This window comes from Coptis chinensis, chromosome 5, assembly GCF_015680905.1.
Source record: "Coptis chinensis isolate HL-2020 chromosome 5, ASM1568090v1, whole genome shotgun sequence".
NCBI lineage: Eukaryota > Viridiplantae > Streptophyta > Magnoliopsida > Ranunculales > Ranunculaceae > Coptis > Coptis chinensis.
In genome coordinates this window covers 16,929,403-16,953,016 of record NC_141460.1, presented here as the reverse complement: position 1 = coordinate 16,953,016, position 23,614 = coordinate 16,929,403, and the positions used below count along the sequence as shown (strand labels likewise).

The following is a 23,614-nucleotide window of genomic DNA, read 5'->3' as shown; positions in this document are numbered from 1 at the left end:
AAGTTGAATATATTTTAACTCGGGGAAGGGATTTAAATCGGGTGGAAGGAAAATCAATAGATGTTTAAATCCGGGGTCTTCATTTTGCATAATGAATACTTGCTTAGGTAGCAAGTCTTCATACTCAATATGTGGAGCAACCGAAGGGTCTACAATTGGTGTAGACTCAAGGATGGTGTTGACTTTCTCTAAGTAGGAGTCATTTACAAAATCTGAAATTCCAAAAGAAATGAATTTGTACATATTGTTTTCAGGAAACGTGTTGTTAAAATAATCTTGAGCTAAGCTCTTGATCATGCTAACCTCCCCATCTATAGAATCCGAATCTGGTAATTGTTTCATCATTTTAAAACATTTACCTCAACTGTAAAGATGGCCAAAAGATAAGGACATCTTACCATCGCAAAGAATTTATAAGTCGCGTTGGCGGTTGCTAAGAAGGGCTCTAAGATGATCGGTATAGAGTCGCGTTATGACTTACGTATTGAGGATAACAAAATCAGCGGGATAGTAAAATCCCGAACCTTAACAAACACGCTTTTCCACTACACCCTTAGGATACTTAATTGACCTGTCCGCTAATTGCAACGCGTTATTTTTGTAGGTTGCATTTCCTGTAGACCTATTTGTTTATACAACTAATACGGGAGTAAATTAACACTCGCCCCAGTCTAATAAAGCGATCGTCGTGTAGGAATCTCCTAAGGTGCATTTTACAAGATGGGAGGATCTACCGGGGTCCTTGTATACTTAACGATTCCATTATTTTCGGATAAAGTTGGGAGTTGTTCGGTTAAAAGGCATCTTTAGGTATGTTGGTCTTACGCCTAGTAGTGCACAACTCTTTAAGAAACTTAGCGTGGTTAGGGAGCTTTTAATAGCTTCGAGAAAAGAAGGTTTATCGTTAGATTCTTGAAAACGTTCATAATCTCCTCAAAGTTTATATCCCCGGTTAGCATGGCTAACTTATGAGGGAATGGTGGTTTTGCTCTATATTTAGCGTATGGCTCGACTTGATGTGTTACCTTGGCTTTCTGTTTCTTAGTTTGTTGTTTAACCGGGTACCTCTACAAATGGTAGGGTCTTCGCTTCTACTTCGGTATCTAGTTCGATATCCGGTGTAGGAGTATCTTGATGGGGTAACTATAGGCATAGTTACTTTGTTATCAACCACTCTTCCGAATGGAGAGTGGTGATGGCATTCGTCACCACCTACTATTGTCGTTTCCGTTACTAGTATTACCGTTTACCTCAAAAGGTTTGTGTTTGTTGTTTTAGGGTTGGGTATGGCTTGTCCCGAAACACGCTTTTTTGGTTGGGCTTTCTCTTGGGCTAACTGTTGTATGCCCTGATTTATGGATTGTAAGATCTGTTGGTTTGATTGAGTCATTGATTGGAAAAGTTGTTGGGTAACCTGTATAAAGGTGTCTATACGATCCGGATGTGATTGTGTAGTAGTCCGCAGTGGTGCGACCGAACTATCTCACGTTGATTATTTATGGGTGGGTTGTGATAGTTACTATTGTTAATCGGAACGATACCTCTATTGGTATTATAACTATTATAATTACCCTGACCTTGTGCTAAACCTTGTCGTGGTTGCGCTTGGTTGTTATAATTATTATAATTTCCCTAACTTAGTCCCTGGCCTTGCCTAGGTGGAGCTTGATTATAGTTGTTTGCTTGCCTAACATTTTGGTTATTAGACCCTGGAGGTGAAACTTGTTGATTGTTTCGCCAACTAAAGTTGGGATGTTGTCTCCATGGGGCATTAGGAATAGGATAGTTATTAATGGAGTAAACATTATCTTGCTCTAATTGTTGTTGTTCATAGGCGAAAGGACAATAGGAGTCAGGGTGCTCAGGACTCAAACAGATATTACATGGGTTGGAGTTAACATTCATGATGGGGATAGGCTTTTGTTGCACAGAAATAGCCTCAACCTTTTTAGTTAGAGATTCGATTAAATTTTTAAGTTCTAGATCGGGTTTCATCTCAAACATACCGCGCCCTTAAATGCTTGAAGAAGAACTAACCAGAGCGGGGATATCATCACTACCCCCCAATTGTTATTACGTTTAGTTTGATCTTCTAAAATTTGTAAGCCTCCAGGGCTCCTTTTACTTAGGAAACTACCCCCATTCATTATGTCAAGGACTTCTTTATGGTGATGTTGAAGTCCTTTGAAAAGGCACGAACTAACGTGTCTTTTGCTAGGTTATGGTGTGGACACTCAATAAGCGATCGGTGAAACGATTCCAAGCCTCGAAAAACGATTCATGAGGATTTTGTCGGAAAAATGAATCTTGGAAAGCATCTCATCCGTCTTTAGGGGTGGGTAAAATGTTCCATAAACAAATGAACAAGTTTAGCCCACGAGTCCACAGAGTTAGGCTTTGGGAAGTTACCAAGACGCCTGCCTTTATCGGCTAAGGTGAAGGGAAATATCCCTCAATTTAATTTGTTCCGCACCAACCGTAGGATGATGGAATGTTGTAAGGACTTGTTCAATCCTACGCGTGTGTTGATAAGGTTTTTCATGGTCTAAACCATGGAAAAACGGTAACAAATTAAATATGTTTGGGGAATTCAAAAATCCCCACTTGGGTCCGCTAGAACGATGCAAGATTTAGGGGCTATCGCCAAGGCTTTGTAAAAGTCGAGAGAGGAGTCTCTTTTGTTCACCCATTGTGTCGGGGGTTGGTAGGATAGTAGTTAGAGGTGTAGTGATTGGTATACTCGATAGATTTGTTTGTTGACGTTGGACGGTTAATTACGCTCGTTTTTCTCCCACCGCACCTTAATCTCATGCAAGTCTAAGTCTAAACATGACAACAATCCAAACAATCTTGATATATTAGTAGTATGAACCTCTTACTGGAGATGCGAGGTATGGAAGAAAGGAATACCTGATAGCGTCCTTGCTTCTCTTATGAATAGCGTCTTGTTTACGCGTGTTCAGTGTAAATAACAAGTTAGAACATTGAAAAACTTAAAAATCGAAGTTCGAAACAAACCTGTAGAAATCCGGAAAATTTTTAGCTTAGCCAGATAAGGCGGGTGCGCCATGAATAACTTATCGCTGGTCGCTCGTCAGTTCCAGTAACTTATCGCGGGTCGCGCTCGGTATGAGGGCGGGTCGTGCTCGTGTTCCAGACAATAGGGCGCAGGTGCGCTCCTTATAGGCGCGGTTGCGCTCAGTGTAATTTTGTCGCGGAATTTTTCAACGCTGAAACGGATAACCACAATATGAATCAAACAAGGGTGGGTGGGTTTAATGGGACTTAAAAATGACTAATTCTACTATGAAAACAATGCTAAAGTGCAACTAAGATGGCAGCGGCGCCATTTGATAAGATAAATAATTGAATAGCCTACCTACAAAATGAACGATGAACTCAAAACGTAAGTAAACTAAAACTATCTACGTGTCTATTTTTATCAAAGTTTCTACTCTCAATTCTATCGAAATAGAGTGGAGTAACAAATTCGTTCCACTCCTAGTGCTCTAGCATGGAATGTTTTCTAATCTAATTAGTCGGTCTTAAGTCTAATGAGAGATTTACGAAGGGTGTTATACTACGATACCTATATGAAATTGATTATGTTGAATCTAACTACGAATGCTATGGAAATATGATTGTTTTTGAATCTAGATAAAGGATTAGAGGGGAATTAAATCCACCTCGAACCCAACTTAATCACCTAGTATAGATTCTTGTATCTCGATTCTTATGTTCTTACGGCAAGAATTCGAGTTCTAATCCCTAGTGTTCATGACATTTCTACCGAATACTAACTAGCATATGAGGTCGTCCACCCATTCTCATGGCGAATCACGACCTTCTAGATTGGAATAGATTCTACAATGCTTCTACACTATACCACTAAGTTTTCGTCAAGGCTTCATCAACCCCTCTAATGGAGGTTTTAGCCTTGAGTCATCAAACCATCATTTCCCATTGAATTATAACTACACATCATATTAAAATTCTAACTTAACTAAATTAACCAACAATGTTTCAATCTACTTAAACTACGAAATGATAATCAACAAGAATTAAAACTAGATCTATAAATTGAGATGACAAAAATTTAAATTGACAAAATAACTATTTTATTTATCTAATCAATCAAGAACAATGATTCAAAGACTTAATCTAAAACAAGAATTGAAAATGGAACTAAAACTTAATTAAAATACTAGAAACTAGATCTAGAATTATCTATATTGTTTTAGGTCTAACTAGCTACCATTATCAAAGAGCTAAGCTTTGGTTTTTATACTTTCAGATCCAAAAATCGTGCATGGGCTTGGAGCCATGTTTTGGGCTAGAGAATCAGGCCCAAAACCCAATTCTTTCAGTCCAAAAGGCCTCTTCAGCATCAGTTGGCTTCAACAGACTTTTCGTCCACTTCTGCTCCTCTGATTTGGTCAAGGCTTGGACCATTGGAAAGGTCTTTCCGAGCCAGTCGTTTTGACATAAGGTAGGCCCCATTCTGAGGTCTGAGTCCAAAGATATGGCCTTCAGAAGTTCTGTTGACTTGTGTGCTGTTTCTACCCGTGTCGACTTTTCAGCTTTTGACCGGGCTTTAGGAAGGCTTTGTCTTCTTGAATCTTGGCCTTTAATAACAGAACTACTTAGTAACCGACCTTTTCTCCTTTATCTCGCTAAAGTGGCACATTTCTACACATAATAGACTTTGAAACCTGAAATGTATAAAAACACGTAATCAGTGTTAACTCTTAATTATTACTCACATAATTGGTCTAAAAGTATGACTGTTACAGGGTTAAAACTACAGTTTTGGGCTCTTATCACACACATATCAAAATTTTGTGATGGCAGTGACGGTATTCGAGATGGTATGCTTGACATCGAGAGCATACGACCTTGACGTCGAAGCCAGGAATGTTTCTAGATAGTTCTTTTAAAATTAACACAAGTTTTTCGCCTAGCCATACTAAAACAGATAAAAACATAAATTTCATAAACCCTATATATTTAAGTTTTTATAGTATCAAAAAAATTTAAACAATACATAGAAACAAAGTTTTCTTAGAAACTTAAATATAGTGTTTTTTTTTTTTTTAAGATGAACAGACAAAAAAGATAGACAAAAATAGTAAAAATAAGATCATGTAAATAGTAAGATAAGAAGTTTTTTGTGTTACTATGTACTAACCTGTTTTAGGAGTGTGCAGAAAATGAAGAAAGTTGTGATTTGTGGAGAAATTGGAGATAATTTTCAAGAGCTTGTTAGTGTTTTTGGTTAATGGCAGTGCTGTTTTTCTTTCTTTCTTGCTAAGGTAAGAGAGAGAAACGGACAACAAGGCTTTTATACTCATCATTTTGAGAGTTTTTTCAACTTCCACACGCAACCGTTTCGTTTTTCCCCAAAAATTCAATTTTCAAAAATGATTTTTCGCAGTTTTTTCTTGAAACATTCATATTTTCGATGTTGAAATTTGAAACTTTCGAGAGGGGGTGATGTCGTGAGAAAATATCGTAAACTGATATTTCAGCCTTTTGGCTTTATTTAAAGATCGAGATATCGACATAAAGGTCGATATCTCATATATCTCATATAAGTTGAACTGTTGCCATGTATGATCCGGAAAAAGAGAAAAAAAAAAAAAAAAGAAGGGACACGTGTCAAAAAATGATTGGTTTAAAACTATTTGAGATGACTATAAAAGTACCGGATCAGGAGAAAGAAGATTCATTCAAACATTCCCACAAAGACTTGTAAAACCATAGGGTGATATAGATAGAGATTGGGTGACTTTGTAACCACATTGTTGATCAATCAAAAAACTTAGTTTTACTTCATCTCAATTCTCAATTCAATCCAAACCAATTCAATTCACAACTTATCTTAGAAAAAGAACTTGATAACTACAGTTATGGCATGCTTGGTCAAGCTGGTTGTCGGAAGTTGCGAGTCACTGTCAAGTGTCAACCATAGTCGATTGGCACCGAAAGTTACTAATACGAAGTGTAAGAAAACGTACGGAGCAAGATAGGAATGATGCTACATCAGGATTGACTTTGAGTATGTCGCTAACACCTGTGCAGGAATTGATCGAGCTCGCTAATCCCCAGCCAGAGTTCCTACTTTTCTAAGCTAGGGACGTTCTCAACAATTAGGACTTGAAACTTCCTTGAAGTCTTTTCTTTTTCTTTTTTGCGAGGAAACTTGGTATAAAGGATTTTGTGACCACCTTTATGATTATTATATAGTGTAGCCTTGTAGTATTTTTTTTTGGTGATTTTAAAGCTTTTAAAAGTTGGGCTTGCTCCCCCAGTGGGCCAGTGGTCACTAGTTCGATTCTCTTAATGCTATTGGTGAGGCAGCACCCGGTCGAATTTCCAACTAGCCCACCAGGATTAGTCGAGGTGAAGCTAGCCCGGACACTCGGTTAAAAAAAAGAAAAGAAAAAGGAAGAACATTGATTAACCATGGTATTCAAGTAGTTTGATTTCATCTGCTTTACATACTGATATTTCTTGGCAGCGATTTTGAGGAATCCGAAACAGTCGGGAAAAATGTGATGGAGGTCCAGCTGGAGTCACCATCTTCAAATTCAACTGTACCTAACATAGCGAACGCTCTGGAGGATTCTTCTTTGCTTAAATTTTTTAATGTAAATGATCTTAATACCCTATCCCCATCTTCTTCTTTTCTTTATATATATATTTTTGTTTTTATAAGATGGTGTTAGAGATGAATTGTTGTGTCATTTTACCTTATTCTTTAGTATGCATGAGCTTCACATATTATAAACAAAATTTGACACATCGAGAGCACACGCTCTGTAAAGTTTGATGCATAAGACCCTAGAGGCCACTTCTGTTATCTTGGTAGTTTATTTATGATCCATAGGATTTTATTTTGTTTTGTTTTTCTTCATTTTTGTGATCGTCATCGTTATTGTCAACCATATTGTGTATGAATCTAGGTAGTTATTTCTCTATTTTAAAAATAGTGCTAGTTGATGAGAGTTACTTCGAGAATAAAAAAAATAAAGAAAGTCAAATTAATTTGGGTTATTCTCTCAATTCCAATAAAATGAAACAACTGGATCTAGTATGAATTGGCGATCAGAACATATATGGATAGAACTTATAGCGGGGTCTCGAAAAACAAGTAATTTCTGCTGGGCCTGTATCCTTTTTTTAGGCTCACTAGGATTCTTATTGGTTGGAACTTCTAGTTACCTTGGTAGGAATCTTATATCCTTATTTCCTTCTCAGCAAATTCTTTTTTTTTCCACAAGGGATCGTGATGTCTTTCTATGGGATCCCAGGTTTGTTCATTAGCTCCTATTTGTGGTGCACAATTTCGTGGAATGTTGGTAGTGGTTATGATAGATTCGATAGAAAAAAGGGAATAGTGTGCATTTTTCGTTGGGGATTCCCTGAAGAAACCGTCGATCTTCCTTCGATTCCTTATGAGAGATATTCAGTCAATTAGAATAGAGGTTAAAGAAGGTATTTACCTCGCGTACTTTATATGGAAATCGAGGCTAGGGTGCCATCCCCTTGAGTCGTCTTGATGAGAATTTGACTCAGAAATTGAAAAAGGGTTATGGAGTTGGCCTATTTTTTTATGTGTACCAATTGAAGTATTTTGAAATGAATTGAAGAATTAATGCTTTCACAGCATTGAGTAAAGACCTCATAAATTTTTTATATAAACAACTTAGCTTAAGTTATTTTAGAGCTCAAAACAGAAGATCAAAAATCGGGTTAGTTTTATAACTATAATCATTCTATTTCTCTCTTTTTTTGCTACTCGTTTTTATTTTATCATATCCATATTTTTCTGAAATTTCCCTCAATTATTCCCGGTCTATGGGTAGCCGGCGAATTTTTTTGAAATAATTGATCTAAGGGGGTTCTTTTTCCTTGAAATCCAAAAAAGCTTTTTTTTGAAGTGGCTCAATGAGGGATTCATCGAAAGGATGAAGTTGCTTCGAATGAAGAAATAATAAAACAACATATTGTTTCCATATCCAAGGACTAACCAATTAATGAAAAAGGGAGGGAGTAGATCTATAGATTCAATACCTTGTTATAGAACTCGTGTTTCATGGAAATATCAGATTGGATAGAGTCGAGGAATGAGGTGGTTTCATTAGCAATTCACATATTAAAAATGTCAAAAAAGAAATCTTGCACCCCCCCCCCTTCTATATCTTGCATCTATAGTATTAGTATTTTTGCCATGGTGGATTTCTCTCTCATTTAATAAAAGTATGGAATCTTTGGTGACTAATTGGTGGAATGCGCGGCAATCCGAAGTTTTTTTAAATGATATTCAAGAAAAGGGCGTTCTAGAAAAATTTATAGAATTAGAAGAACTATTCCTTTTGGACGAAATGGCAAAGGAATGCCTGGATACACATATACAAACACTTTCTATAGGAATACACAAAGAAACGATACAATTGGTCAAGATGCACAATGAGGGTTATATCCATACCATTTTACATTTTTTGACAAATATAATCAGTTTCGCTATTCTAAGTGGTTATTCTATTGTGGGTAATAAAGAACTTGTTATTATTAATTCTTGGGTTCGGGAATTTTTCTATAACTTAAGCGACACAATAAAAGCTTTTTTTATTCTTTTATTAACTGATTTATGTATTGGATTCTACTCACCTCACGGCTGGGAATTAATGATTGGTTTTGTCTACAAGGATTTTGGATTTCTCATAACAATCAAATTATATCTGGTCTTGTTTCCACCTTTCTAGTCATTCTAGATACAATTTTAAAATATTGGATCTTCCGTTATTTAAATCATGTATCTCCGTCACTTGTAGTGATTTATCATTCAATGAATGACTAAATAATGATCCGCTGATCTGAATCTACTTATAATATTTTTTATTTCGTACATAAACAAACCATTAAAAGTATTACTTATTCTTTATGTTTCTACCCATCCAGGAAATTCCTCCTGGATTCCAGTAAAATAGCAGAATCGTGGATAGGGAACTCTACTAGCAACCTACCAAATTTATTGTAGAAATTTTTGGGATAAATGATTGGACCATGCAAAATATAAATATTTTTTCTTGGATAAAGGAACAGATGATTCGATTCATTTTCGTGATCGATCATTATATTTATATATGTAATAACTTCGGACATCTATTTCACATGCATATCCCATTTTTGCACAACAGAGTTATGAAAATCCACGAGCAATCATGATATTGTATCGCCAATTGTCATTTAGCTAATAAGCCCATGGATATTGAGGTTCCACAAGCGATTTCCCGACATCATCGTATTTGAAGCAGTTGTTAGAATTCCTTATGATATCCAACTGAAGCAAGTTCTTTCTAATGGTAAAAGGGTTCTTTGAATGTAGGTGTTGTTCTTATTTTACCCGAGGGTTCGAATTAGCCCCCCGATCGTATTTCTCGAAATGAAACAAAAGATGGGCAATCTGTCTTTTCAGAGTTATCGTCCTACTAAAAAAAATATTCTTGTGATAGGTCCTGTTCTTGGTCAGAAATATAGTGAAATCACCTTTCCTATTTTATCTCCGGACCCCGTTACTAAGAAAGATGCTTACTTCTTAAAATATCCTATATACGTGGGAGGGAGGTAATAGGGGAAGGGGTCATATTTATCCCGATGGAAGTAAGAGTAACAATACAGTCTATAATGCTACAACATCAGGTATAGTAAGCAAAATAGTACGTAAAGAAAAATGGGGGTATGAAATAACCATAGCGGATGCATCCGACGGACACCCAGTCATTGATATTATACCCCCGAGACCAGAACAGAGGGTGAATCCATCAAGCTTGATCAACCATTAACGAGCAATCCCAATGTGGGTGGATTTGGTCAGGGAGATGCAGAAATAGTACTTCAAGACCCATCACGTGTCCAAGGCCTTTTTTTATTCTTGGCATCTGTTATTCTGGCACAAATCTTTTTGGTTCTTCAAAAGAAACAATTCGAGAAGGTTCAATTGTCCAAAATGAATTTATAGAGCCGTGTATTTCAAAACATTAAGTTGATAAAAATACTAAACTTCTTGTTGATCGATGCAATTATATATGGTCAAAAATAATAATGAAAGCCTTTTCTTTGTTTATACTATTTTTCTACAAGCTATTGGGATTTACTTGTATTCTATTCAACCGCAAATAATATACTAGCATGTAGGTTGCGAAGAATATTATTCATTTTTTTTTCAATCCGAATTTTTATGGTGTGACTGTGTTGACTGGATCAATTTTAAACGTTTATGTTATGAAATGAAAAAAAGTATCGTTTAAAAAGTAAGAACTCAACGGTTCGAGGGGCGAGATCCGTTGAGTTCTTACTTTTTAATGTCTACAACAAAGTCCATACAATTACTATAGGGATGAACCCAATCCATACTATGAACCATAAAAGAAAACATCTATTAAACCAATCACAAGAATACCAGCTACGGTACCTATAAGCCAAAGAGGAATCCTTCCAGTAGTATCAGCCATTTATCCCACTTCCCTTCACATGTCATCAAGTGGTCATCCTAGAGACATAAACACTCATGGATAATTATGAGAAGAAATCCTTCCGAATGGGATAATATAATTATTCTCTTTTCTTCTCTTAATTGAAGAAATAATTGGAAAATAAAACAGCAAGTACAAAAATGAGTAATAACCCCCAGTAAAGACTGGTACGATTCAATTCAACACTTTGTTCGTTCGGGTATGATTGTGTCATAGCTCTATAATTCATATTAGGTTTATTGTTGGATGAACTGCATTGCTGATATTGACCCCAAAAAAGAAACGGTAGGTACAGCCAGTCCGTGAACAACCAACCATCTCACTGTAAAAATTGGATGGGTTTGATCTATAGTCATTGGGACCTCCTAAAAGGATCTACTAAATTCATCGAGTTGCGCCAAAGAATCAAAACGTCCAATTATTAATGGAATTCCTTATCGGTCCTCTGTAAAATACCCGTTTGGGCTAGGACTTCCAAACACATCGTAAGCTAAACCCGTGCTGACAAACAACCAACCCGCAATGAATAGGGAAGGTATAGTAATGCTATGAATGACCCAAGATCGAATCTTGGTGATAATATCAGCAAAGAACGTTCTCCAGTGCTTCCAGACATGCTGAGCTCCACATATTCTTGTACAGTCAAAGAGGGGGATCGATTCCGTGAAAGATGGGATTAGTAAATCAAAACCCACTGGTCCTTTATCTTTGTGAGATCGTCAATAGTGTATCGAAGGTGTCTTTAGAGTATACCAAATAAGTATAGCTATCCTTCTTCTAACACAGCAATGCAATTTCAATTTCAACCAGTATCTTAAAAAATTGGTACATAATTCTTTTCTTCCCTTCTTATTCCTTAATCTATATAGAAACATTTGTCATTCAATATTTAATTCCTATAATATAGGATTTCTTTCCATGGACTATAAACAAAGGATCAAATAAGGTGTGAGTTTGACGGGTTGTATTCCCATAATTCATAAAATTTAATAAAACATGCGAAATATAGCATGTTTTATTAAATTTTATGAATTATGGGAATACATGTGAAATATAGCATGTTTTATTAAATTTTATTTTTGCGAGCCATCGTACGATACTTTTGCTCTTCTCATTTGATGTGCAATTAATGAGCCTACTAATACAAATTAAACTCTATACTATTTTGAATCACTACGAAATAAAATTTCTAAAATGATTTAGATTTTATATTTCTTTTTTATTTGGATCATTTCTTTTCTTTTTCAATTGTATCGACTCCATTTTATATTTTGTTTGGAACAAGGGGCCTTATAACATAACACCTTTTATTTTACTTTAACTCTTTACTTTTTTTATTATTATTTATAATTTATATTATTAGTAAATGAAGTTACATGACAAAGTTTTTTTTACTATTACTTTATTCAAGAGTTGCTCAATAAATTCGTTGAGTCAGAATCGTGGGATCGGTAGATGTCAAAGATGATGAACCGATATATTTTTACTTCTGTCACTATAGCTTTGTTTGTGCCGTCTATAATGAAATGAATAATGAATGATAAATCAATAGCTTTCAATTGGATTGGGGCTTATTTTGTCAATTGGTCTTTTTCTTATCTTGTATTTCTCAAAAATAGAAACTTAGGTAAGTGTTTGATGAGCATATGTATAAATAAAAAGTATTCCGTTTAGTTCCTTCATGCCTACTATAACTAGTTATTTCGGTTTTCTCTTGGGCTTCAACTATAACCTCAAAATTTCTTTATTGGTCTGAGCAAGATACGACTTATTTGAAATTGATTGAATGAACAATTCATAAATTGAAATCTTTTTTTAAGATTCCAGGTAGTCCATAGTTCCTTACTACGTAAATTATAAATTCTTGGTTATTAAGATTCATGGGTGATTTGGATTAATATTTAGGGATAGATATTACCTTCCCATTTTTACCCTTTCAAACAAATTGAAATGATTGAATTTTTACTATTTGGAATCGTGTTAGGTTTATTTCCTATTACTTTGGCTGGATTATTCATAACTGCATATTTGCAATACAAACGGGGCGATCAGTTGGACCTTTGATTAAATAACATATGTTTTTAAATAATATCTCGTTTTTTGATTGACCTCCTCCTTTCTTTAATCAGCAGGAGGTCAAATTCAAGCGTCTACTCAAGTTAGTAAAGTTATTTCATTGTAATTCGACCTAAGAAGATGAGAATCATGCTCTGTAGGATTTGAACCTACGACATCGGGTTTTGGAGACCAGCGTTCTACCGAACTGAACTAAGAGCGCTTTCTTATCACAATATAAAATACCGTAAATAAAAAATAAAGGGATTTTTTTGTAACCCCCACCTTGCATGCATATGCATATAGTATCATAAAAGATTATGTATGTTCAATTTTCATTGATCTCAATTGATCCTTCATTACTGCACATAGTAGAAGTAATAGATAGGGATGACAGGATTTGAACCCATGACATTTTGTACCCAAAATAAACGCGCTACCAAGCTACGCTATATCCCTTTCAATTGGACTACAGTGTCATTGTAGAGAATTCCCGTCTTGTTTTCCACATCGTAATTTCCTCCATTCACATACAATTTATCTTGCTTGGCATTTATTCTTTTTCATATCATATAACATATTTTCATACAACACATATAACATATAATATAAATAAAATTATATCAGTAATGCCCAAAAAGTAAGGTGGCATCTTTTTCTGTTGTAAAGAAAGGGAAATATCATCCACCGGGTCGTTATATATATCCATTTTAGTTAGGGATGCCGCGTACAAATTATGTGGTCACATCGTTTGAGTGTAAACTCAAACTACGTGACCACATCGTTTGAGTGTATACTCAAACTACGTACGTGACCACATCGTTTGAGTGTACACTCAAACTACAAGGTCACGTCGTTTGAGTGTTAGTTTGAGTTTGAGTTACACTCAAACTACATGGCCAAATCGTTTGAGTGTATACTCAAATGATATGGACAAGTCGTTTGAATGTTAATCACACTAACACTCAAACTACGTGACCATATCGTTTGAGTGTACACTCAAACGACATGTACACGTCGTTCGAGTGTATACTCAAAGTACATGACCAAGTCGTTTGAGTATACACTCAAACGATATGGCCACATAGTTTGAGTGTTAGTGTGAGTAACACTCAAACGACTTGTCCATGTAGTTTGAGTATACACTCAAACGACTTGGTCATGTAGTTTAAGTATACACTCAAACAATATGGTCACTTAGTTTAAGTGTATACTCAAACTACATGACCAAGTCGTTGAGTATACACTCAAACGATATGGCCGAGTAGTTTGAGTGTTAGTATGAGTAACACTCAAACGACTTGTCCATGTAGTTTGAGTATACACTCAAACGACTTGGTCATGTAGTTTAAGTATACACTCAAACGATATGGTCATGTAGTTTGAGTATACACTCAAATGACGTGGACATGTAGTTTGAGTATACACTCAAACGACTTGGTCACGTAGTTTGAGTGTACACTCAAACGACGTGGACATGCACTCAAACGATTCCAAATGCTCAAACGCACCCAAACGCACTCAAACGATTCCAATTGAATTAAAAAAAATTGAAATCCGATTTAAAAAATTGGGTTAGAAACAACACAATTACACCAATAAAACTACATGCACTCTACACTCTTTATCTATTATGACATTGTATTTTTATAACCAAGTTAAAACATGTAATCAAACATGCTAAAATCTAAAATAATAATTTGTTTTATATCTAAACTTGTTATTATTATTATTTTTTCAATTGTGAATCATAAACTAGTTTGGGGTTTAGAAATTTTGTACCAACATATTTCACTTAATTATTTGAAATAATAATTTGTTTTATATCTAAACTTGTTATTTTTTATTTTATTTTTAAAATTATGAATCATAAACTAGGTTGGGGGTTTAGGGTTTAGGGTTTAGAGTTGTTTACAAATTTCGTACTAACATATTTTACTTAATTATTCAAAATAATAATTTGTTTTATTTATAAACTTATTATTTTTTATTTTCTTTTCAAATTTTGAATCATAAACTAGTTTGGGGGTTTGGGTTTTGGGTTTAGGGTTTACAAATTTCGTTCCGACATAAAAAAAAAAATTAATTTCAAACATATTTCACTCAATTATCCAAATCTAAAATAATAATTTGTTTTATATCTAAACTTGTTATTTTCCATTTTTTTTATTCAATTGTGAATAATAAACTAGTTTGGGGGTTTAGAGTGTAGGGTTTACAAATATATTTCATTCAATTATTCGAAATATATCAAAATTTCAAATATATATAGAATACTCATTCACTCAGTTTAGAGTTTAGGGTTTACATAGAATACTCAAGTTTCTCTACATATTAGAATACTTAAGTTTCTCTAAATGGAACATGAAGATGAAGAATAAATATTTGAGGTAATGTTTGAGGTACAACAACAAATTAGAGAATAACAACAAATTAGATAAGGAGAAAATAGAAGATATATTGAAAGTGAAGAAGTGGAACAAAATGTTGAAGGTCAAAGTGAAGAATTTGAAGATGCGACAAGTCGAGCAAATGAGATGCCGAGAAATCGTCGACGACAAAGTGCAAACCTAAATAATGAGGTAACACTTTATTAAAATGAATACAAAACACTTGATTAATTGAATGAATGAATGGATGCAAAACACTTGAATGAATGCAAAACCCGAGCCCAAGAACGACATGGTGGTGTAGTTTGAGAACACTATAGAACGACATGGAGGTGTAGTTTGAGAACACTATAGAACGACATGGCCGGGTCGTTTGGTTACACTATAGAACTATATGGCCAGGTCGTTTGGTAACACTATAGAACAACATGGCCGGGTCGTTTGGGGACACTATAGAACTACATGGCCGGGTCGTTTGGAACCTCTATGAAACTACATGGCTGGGTTGTTTGGACTAAATTTAGTTAAAGTTTTTTTTTTTTTTGTGACTTTGAAACTAAATGCAAATTGTTTGAGACTCTTGTTTTATTCTTCTATATGTAGAATTCTTTGCCACTATCCGGGAACCGATCCTCTGCAAACTCGAATGATATGGATTGTCAACTGATTTTAAGTGATACAACAGAAATTTTTACTACGGAAGAGGTATGATTGAGTAGGCATTGATTTCATTTTTTTATTTTATTTTCTAAATGTAATTTTATTAGTGTATTAATAATAGTTGTTGTTTTTTATGTGTTTAGGTCTTTCATACACGTAGCGAGGCAATCGGTTGGGCAACCGCTAGAGGAAGACAAGTTAATGTTGTTGTGGTCATTGAAAAGTCGGAGTGTGCTAAGGGAAACCGAGTAGCAAGATTGAATTTGGCTTGCGAGTGCTCGGGTGTGTATCGGTCACACAAGAAGGAAGGCGAAGAGAGGGCTAATAAGAGAAGGTCGAGAACCAAGAAATCGGGATGTCCATTTAAGTTAAAAGGTGTTTTCCAACGTGGCACTGTCGATAGTTGGAAAATTGTCGTTTTTAATGGTGTTCACAACCATCCATTGGAGAAGACTCTTGAAGGACATGCATTTGCTACTCGACTAACCGTTCCAGAGTTCGAGTATTTGTCAGAGATGAGTAAGTGTGGAATAAAGCCTAAACAAATTTTTGATTCCATCAAGAATAGGTATCATGATAACATCTCTAGTATATCTCAAGTCTACACTACAAGGCAGAAGGTGAGGAAATTGAATATGAACGGTCTCACACAATTGCAGAGATTGCGTGAGCTGTTAGCAAAAGAACATTATTTTGAGGAATTGAGACAGGATGAGAATACCGAGGAGATAACGGGATTGTTATGGGCCCATCCAGAAGGTGTTAAGTTGGCTCGGACTTTTCTAACAGTTTTCATATTAGACGCTACAAAACTAACAGGTATCGATGGCCTTTCGTACAGTTTGTTAGGGTGACTTCAACGTGGAAATCTTTCACCGTGTGTCAGGTGCTGCTTTAGTCTGAAACAACAGTCGACTATGAGTGGGCCCTGCATCATTTTAGTGGCTTGCTTGGTGACATAAGCCCATCTGTGATTGTGTCTGACAGGGACTTGGCCCTGATGAGTGCCGCTGACAGAGTTTTCCCTAACGCACACAAGCATCTATGTAGATGGCATATCGATACGTGCGTCCTTTTAAAATGTTACGATATTTTTCCAACTATAGAACTTGTAGAGAAGGCCCAGTTCTCGGGAACAACAGAGTCAAATCGAAGACAGAGGTTGTTTTCCAGCGTAGATGGGATGCTTTGGAAAAATATTACAGGGTTGAGTACTCCAATTTTGTTAGTTATTTACGAGAGACTTGGTTTCCTCACAGGGATCAATTCGTATGTTGTTGGAATAACCAACACATTCACTTTGGGAGTACAACAACCAATAGAGTTGAAGGCTCTCATGCTCAGGTGAAGCGTGTACTAGGAAATGCAAACTATCATGATTTTTTGAGTATGTTTAGCTTAATCCACCCAATTCTAGAGATCCAGATGTCCGAGGTTAGAGCTACCTTTAAGAAAAGTATGATTGTAACTCAGCACCACCACCAGATTTCTTTGTTTCGTGAACTCAGAGGCCTTGTCTCACACAAGTGTTTGGACTTGTTATTTGAAGAAATAGATACCCGCGTAAAGCGTGTTAAAGATGGAGAGATAAGGTGTTGGTGTTATTTGCACACGAGCCATGGACTGCCATGTGCTCATAAATTAATTGAGTTTGAAGAGCAAGAGCGGTCTATCCCTTTGACTGCTATCGACCCCTTTTGGAAAACATTGTCTGCTTCTCCCAATGTGTCAGTGGGTGTTGGTCCCGATATTACACCTTCAATGGACTTGTTCATGAATAGGTTTGCAATGGTTTCTGAAGAAAAGCAGAGGATTAGGAAGCTTATGGAGATTGCCGTACCAGAAAGTACATGGCTAGTACCGCCTCGTGAGGAAGCAAAAGGTCGGCCGAAAGGTAGCTGCAGCAGAAAGCTTCCAACTGGAGATGATAACTCTTCAAAGCGAGATCCATCTCATTTTGAACATTCTCAATGTGACCATGAGGAGTGGGTCTCGTCACAACCAAACACTACGCCCACCCAAAACACCCACACCACACAAAGAAAGAAGTCTTCTCCAAAAATACCAACCCAAAACATCTACACCACACCAACAAATAAACTTTCTCCAAAAACACCAAAAACAACCACACCAAGAAAAAAAACCTTCTCTAAAAACACCAAAAACAACCACACCAAAAAATAAGCCTTCTTCAAAAACAGTCACACCACGAAATGTGAGAGATGGCTTAGACTTTGGAAAGACGAAAGGTCCTAAGGATTACGGGTTGGATATTCCTGAAAAAATGTATAAATATATTGTTATAGTCCATGACCCTGTTAGCGATGGCAACTGCGGTTATAGAACTTTCTGCATTGTATTAGGAATAAGTTAAGAAGAATGGCCACAGATGAGAAGGGAGTTGTACGAAGAGCTTACTGACAATCTCTCCCTTTATTGTACTTTGTACAATCAAAGTGAGGTTTTTTATTCGATGAAGGAAATCCTACATGAAGAAGGTTACGCATCCTTAAATAAGTGGATGAGCATGCCCTTTGCTGGATACTTATTTGCTTCAAAATTTAATGTTGTCCTTCTGCATTTAGGAGCTCGTCAGTGCTTCCTTCTCATGTCGCTGAGAACCCAAGCAAATCCTGAGAGAGTGACCCAAGTGTTGGGTAGCGCACATGTTGGTGGAAATCATTTTGTTAATGTTGAACTTGTTGAAGATTGTCCGATTCCTCTAGTAATACGCCAATGGCTTAGAGCTCGATATGATATTGCTGAAAGTTGGAATTTGGTTTTGACAGCATCGCAATTGCAATTTATGGCATTGAACATTCCCAATTTAATATGGAAAAACGAGCTCGTTGAAGACCCAACAGTACATGTTATCGACTTAGTTGTTTATATGTTGTCAATATGATATTTTGATGTAATTTGGAACAAGTGTAATTTGATTTGATTTTTATGTTATCAATGTTAGGGCTTTTATTTGATTTGATTTGAAAATCGAGTGATCAACTAAGTTGATTAGGACGGCAATCGAGTGATTTGGAAATCGAGCGATCGACTAAGTGATATATTGATGTAATTTGATATTTTGATGTAATTTGGAACAAGTGTAATTTGATTTTATTTTTATGTTATTTGGAAATAATGTTAAGGCTTTTATTTGATTTGATTTGGAAATCGAGTGATCGACTAAGTTGATTCGGATGGCAATCGAGTGATTTGGAAATCGAAAGCGATCGACTAAGTTGATTCGAACGGCAATCGAGTGATCTACTAAGTTGATTCGGATGGCAATCAAGTGATCGACTAGTTGATTCGGACTGCAATCGAGTGATTTGAAATAATGTTCGTATGTTGTCAATAATGACCGAAACTACACAGTCAAGTCGTTTGGCTTTAATCCCAAACGACCCAGCCACATCGTTTGGTATAAAGGCCAAACGATTTGGCAAAGTCGTTTGGCCTTTAAACCAAAAGATGTCGCCATGTCGTTTGGTATAAAAGCCAAACAATCTGGCGAAGTCGTTTGGCCTTTAGACCAAACGATGTGGCCATGTCGTTTGGAATAAAGGCCAAATGACTTGACCATGTCGTTTGACTTTAATCCCAAACGATGTGGCTGGGTCGTTTGGGATTAAAAGAGAACGATCTACCGAAGTTGTTTGGTATAAAGGGAAAACGATCTGATGAGATCGTTTGGCCTTTATGACAAACGATGCGGCTGGGTCGTTTGGAAAAAAAAAAAAATTCATTTCATTTTTACAACACTTTCATATTCATCAAATTCCACTTAATTCCATTCAAACATCAAACATCAAACACCCATTCATCAAATTCATCCATTCATATTCATCAAATTCCATTCAAACATTAAACATCATTCATCCATTGAAACATCCAACATTCATTCAAACATCATATCTATCCATTCATTTGAAGTTAACAAAATTACAAACCCTAAACTAAAACAAATTACATCCATCAAACTAAAACTGAAACAAAGTTAACAAAGTTTCAAATAATCCATCCATGAAACAAATTACAAAGTTACAAACCCTAAACTGAAACAAATCATGAACTATAACGCCCACCAATGTAATTGCACCTAGTCAAGTTATACGCCTGTTCGAAGGAGGACCTTGCTTCTTCTGGCATATCATTCCTAGCCAATTGCAGACCTCTCTCTAGCAAACGACTGGTTTCATCGATGACGTCGTTCTGTCAAAAAAAGAGAAATCAAAATAAGTTACCAATCGAATGCAAAAAATCATAGTTAGAGAAACTGAATTAAAAATCACAATACTTACAATCGGTGAACAGTTAGGCAGTGTCTCCAGGGAGGGATGAATAGGAAGAAGCTCAGGGTTCCCCAAAACTACATGAGAATTTCTCACATACCAAGTCACGTGATTCTGCCACGACTCCCAGTAAAGTGGCCCAATATTGGTCCAGTTCACCTCATACCCATGTCCTGCCACAGTTCTTGTTCTCCAATTTGGTATTGGAGGATCTTTAGGTACAAGCTGCACATGACCCAACTGACGCACCACCCTTGCGACAGCGTAAAGCTCGACAATGTTGAAAAAACATAGCAATCCCTCAAAAAATGCAATGTCATCGATCGGGTTTGTATCTCTGACATTTTTGTAGGGATGCCAAACAACCTGAAACAAAATCAAATGTGTCATTAACAACTCCAATGATTAATTACTAAAAAATAATATAAACAAACTTAAATACTTAAACTTAAACTTAAATACTTATATTGAACTCATTCAAATCATCAATTATCGCTCGATAAAACTGCAATGCATACGTTGTATCGTAATAGTGTGGAGCGACTGGGATGTGTCTATGAGCACGCGGCTGAGACGAGGTATAGTTGAAGTTTGGGACTGTTATGAATACCGGAAAATACTCATAGATTCATGTCTAGATATACACAAATAGTTAACATATTGATAGAGTAATAAAATTAACATTAAAAAAAAACTCTAAAATACTCAAGTTTTACTTGTAGAAGAGTCATATAGCCTGTGACCCCTTTCACCTTCGCACATGTGGCAGCCCCGAGACCTCTATACAAAAACGCCAAAATTGCTGCACCCCATGCATACTCTTCCATCTCACTAAATTTCAACAAAGGCCTCAGATAACATATAGGCACTCCAGTCCCAGACTTGTCAGTAAAAATGGCACATCCAAAGAAAAATAGGATAAAAGCTCTAACAATCCGTTGAACTTCTTGAAACTCGAGGCCTTCTCCACCACCTTCCTAGTAATGTCACATATAGGGCTATCATGAACCTTGTTCGCAAAATGCTTCCGGATGAATTCTACCCTTACTTTTGAAGTGAACCTACTAGATTCCATCTCCGCCCTAATCAAATCAATAGGGAGCCCCAGACCAAGATGTAGGAGATTTATCGATTGTTGTAAGTTCAGCTCACTGTCCCCTTGCACCGCTCTTCCTCTAACTGTGACTCCACAGATTTGGACAACATCGTCCAAAGTCACAGTCATCTCCCCAACTAGCATATGGAAGGTGTTGGTCTCTGGATGCCATCTCTCCACAAACACAGAGATCAATAGTGGATCCATATGCTCGTGATAACCTTCCACGAGATCAAACAACCCAGTCCTTCTCAACTGCACGGCAAATCTCAGAGACCTTTCACATTCATTTTTGAAATCCCATTGGGATAACTTCGCTAAGTGTGAAACATACTTCAACGCTCCGTGATCCTCCCCCCAAAACAACCGAAAGCACGCATTAGATATATATGAATGAAAACAAAAGATTTTGTAAAAGAAAATCAAAGTACACAAGAAAAACAAAATATTACCCTTCTCTCCCCAAACATCAGCGAGCAACATGCACCGTAGTAGTCATACAACAACAACTCTGAGTCATACGGGCCTCCCCCATACACACCTCTTTGAAACTCCAAATCATCATTGGATTTTCTTACGAAATCCAATACTGGAGGTGCTTCTTCCACTAGTGGTACGTCTTCTACCACATATTCTTCCACATCATCATCCTGCTCATCCTCCTCCTCATCCCCCTCCTCACTCTCCTCTTCTACTATACTCTTCCCTTTGTCCATATTTGCATCTAAACCTACATTAGTATCACTATCTATACTATCTACACTATCTTCACTAGATGAATCAACCTCAGGAACCTCCTTTTCCAAATGGTCCCCTCTACGCGCTGATGTCGTTAAGCCATCTGCCTTTTGTCTTTTTCTTCCAACTGCGTCACCACTAGAGGAACCGCCACCAAACAATTTCTTCACACCCTTGAATGTAGTTTTCGCTACATTCTTCACATTCTTTGATCGAGGACCCATCGCTACAAAGAAAAATAAAACAAGTATTAGTAAACCATATTTAAATAAACAATGTACAAAGAAAACCACTAGGAAAGAGAGATCATCCCAGTAGTAAAACTAATATACTTATAAGCTTTCTATGATAACTCCAAGTATATATAAAGAAATAGAATGAGGCGTTACACTATCCAAATTCTATCGAATTTTTGGCAGAGTTTCCTTTGTTTAGTCAACATTTCGTATACTTAAACCTATCATAACCTGGAAATCAATAATGACATCCTTCCAACAACCATATGTACATAACACCCTATAAAATATTCAACCCACAATACAATTTCTAGCCACATAATAGGTGGACGCAAGTAGAAGGAAAAGATAGACTTCCAAAAGAAAAGTTTTTGTTCTTTCAAAACACCATGGTTATATGTCTTGTAACTTGTTAACAATATTAATAGTATTAAGAAAGGACAACCACTACAAGTTACAAGAAACTATTAACAGATGTCAAAGAGTAAATATTAGGAATACATTGATCGAACAACTGATTCTTTACTAACATGTGAGATTGAACAACCATATGTACATATAACCTAATTTTTACATGACAGTGAAAATGTATATATATACAAGACTGTTTATGTATGAACTGTCATTTATGTACATCAAGTATTACAACAAAATAACTGGACTCTCTCTACAACAAAATGAACTTGACTCTGTCCCTCGTCAAGCATAGGGGAAACCACCCAAAAAAACCACCTTGATTGTACATTCAGTAAGTTTGATAACCAAAGAAAGAGCTTCTCACCTATAATGTTTTACCGGCCAGGTTTGTTCCCTCAGATCCGACCTTTAAGCAAGTACTTTAAAAGCTGCATGTGATCAAGGTCATTACTCATTAGTCAAGACTCAAGAACATAAGCAATATGAAAGGTGAGTAACAGAATGTACAGAAACACTAATCATAAAATGGTAAAAGTATCTTCTCTTATAACATCAGGCCCTAAAGGAAAATACTAGGTATGAAAGATAAGCACTATGAAAGTTTAGCAACAAGATGTAAAGCAACTCATTTTTTAATTTTCAAACGGGGCCCTAAATCACATGTTTGGGGGTATCACCATGCTACCCCTCTAAGGGGTAGCATCGCTAGTATTTCTCTAAGCGTATTATTACTAAAATGGAGAACTTTATAGAATGTAAAATAATTTCTAACAAAAGTAGCTTCAAGTCTTCAGCTTATGCAAATTAAATGCAATCCAAGTCATGTTACTAGTAGCTATCCCTTCTTCATGGTAGTTACTTGTTCCAAGATGTCTTGGGGAATATGAACTGAGGAAAATTTCGTTCGTACAAATATAGTTCAAGATTACAACAAGGGATCAGACCATCAACATCAAAGAGTTGCTACAATATGACTCCTCATGTCATTTCAATGCTAGGTCTTCTATTTATTCTGTTAATTGACTTGACTAAATGAGTGATAGATGTCAGTAATGGCACTGAAAGTATACTCGGAGTCGTGCTGCGACCTAGCGTAGTTCTTACAACAAAAGTCATAAAATCACAAATATATATGCAGGATATGGTCATTATCCATATTAGCCAATTTGTTTAGCATATTAATAATCCTATC

The 23,614-nt window shown here is 36.2% G+C and overlaps 1 non-coding gene across 1 annotated transcript; it reads right to left on the bottom strand.

Annotated features, from left to right (window-relative positions):
• Positions 1–12,742: 12,742 nt before the first annotated feature.
• Positions 12,743–12,816, bottom strand: TRNAW-CCA (transfer RNA tryptophan (anticodon CCA)). The gene has a single exon. It is a non-coding gene; the product is annotated as a tRNA-Trp (tRNA).
• Between the last annotated feature and the right edge of the window lie 10,798 nt (positions 12,817–23,614).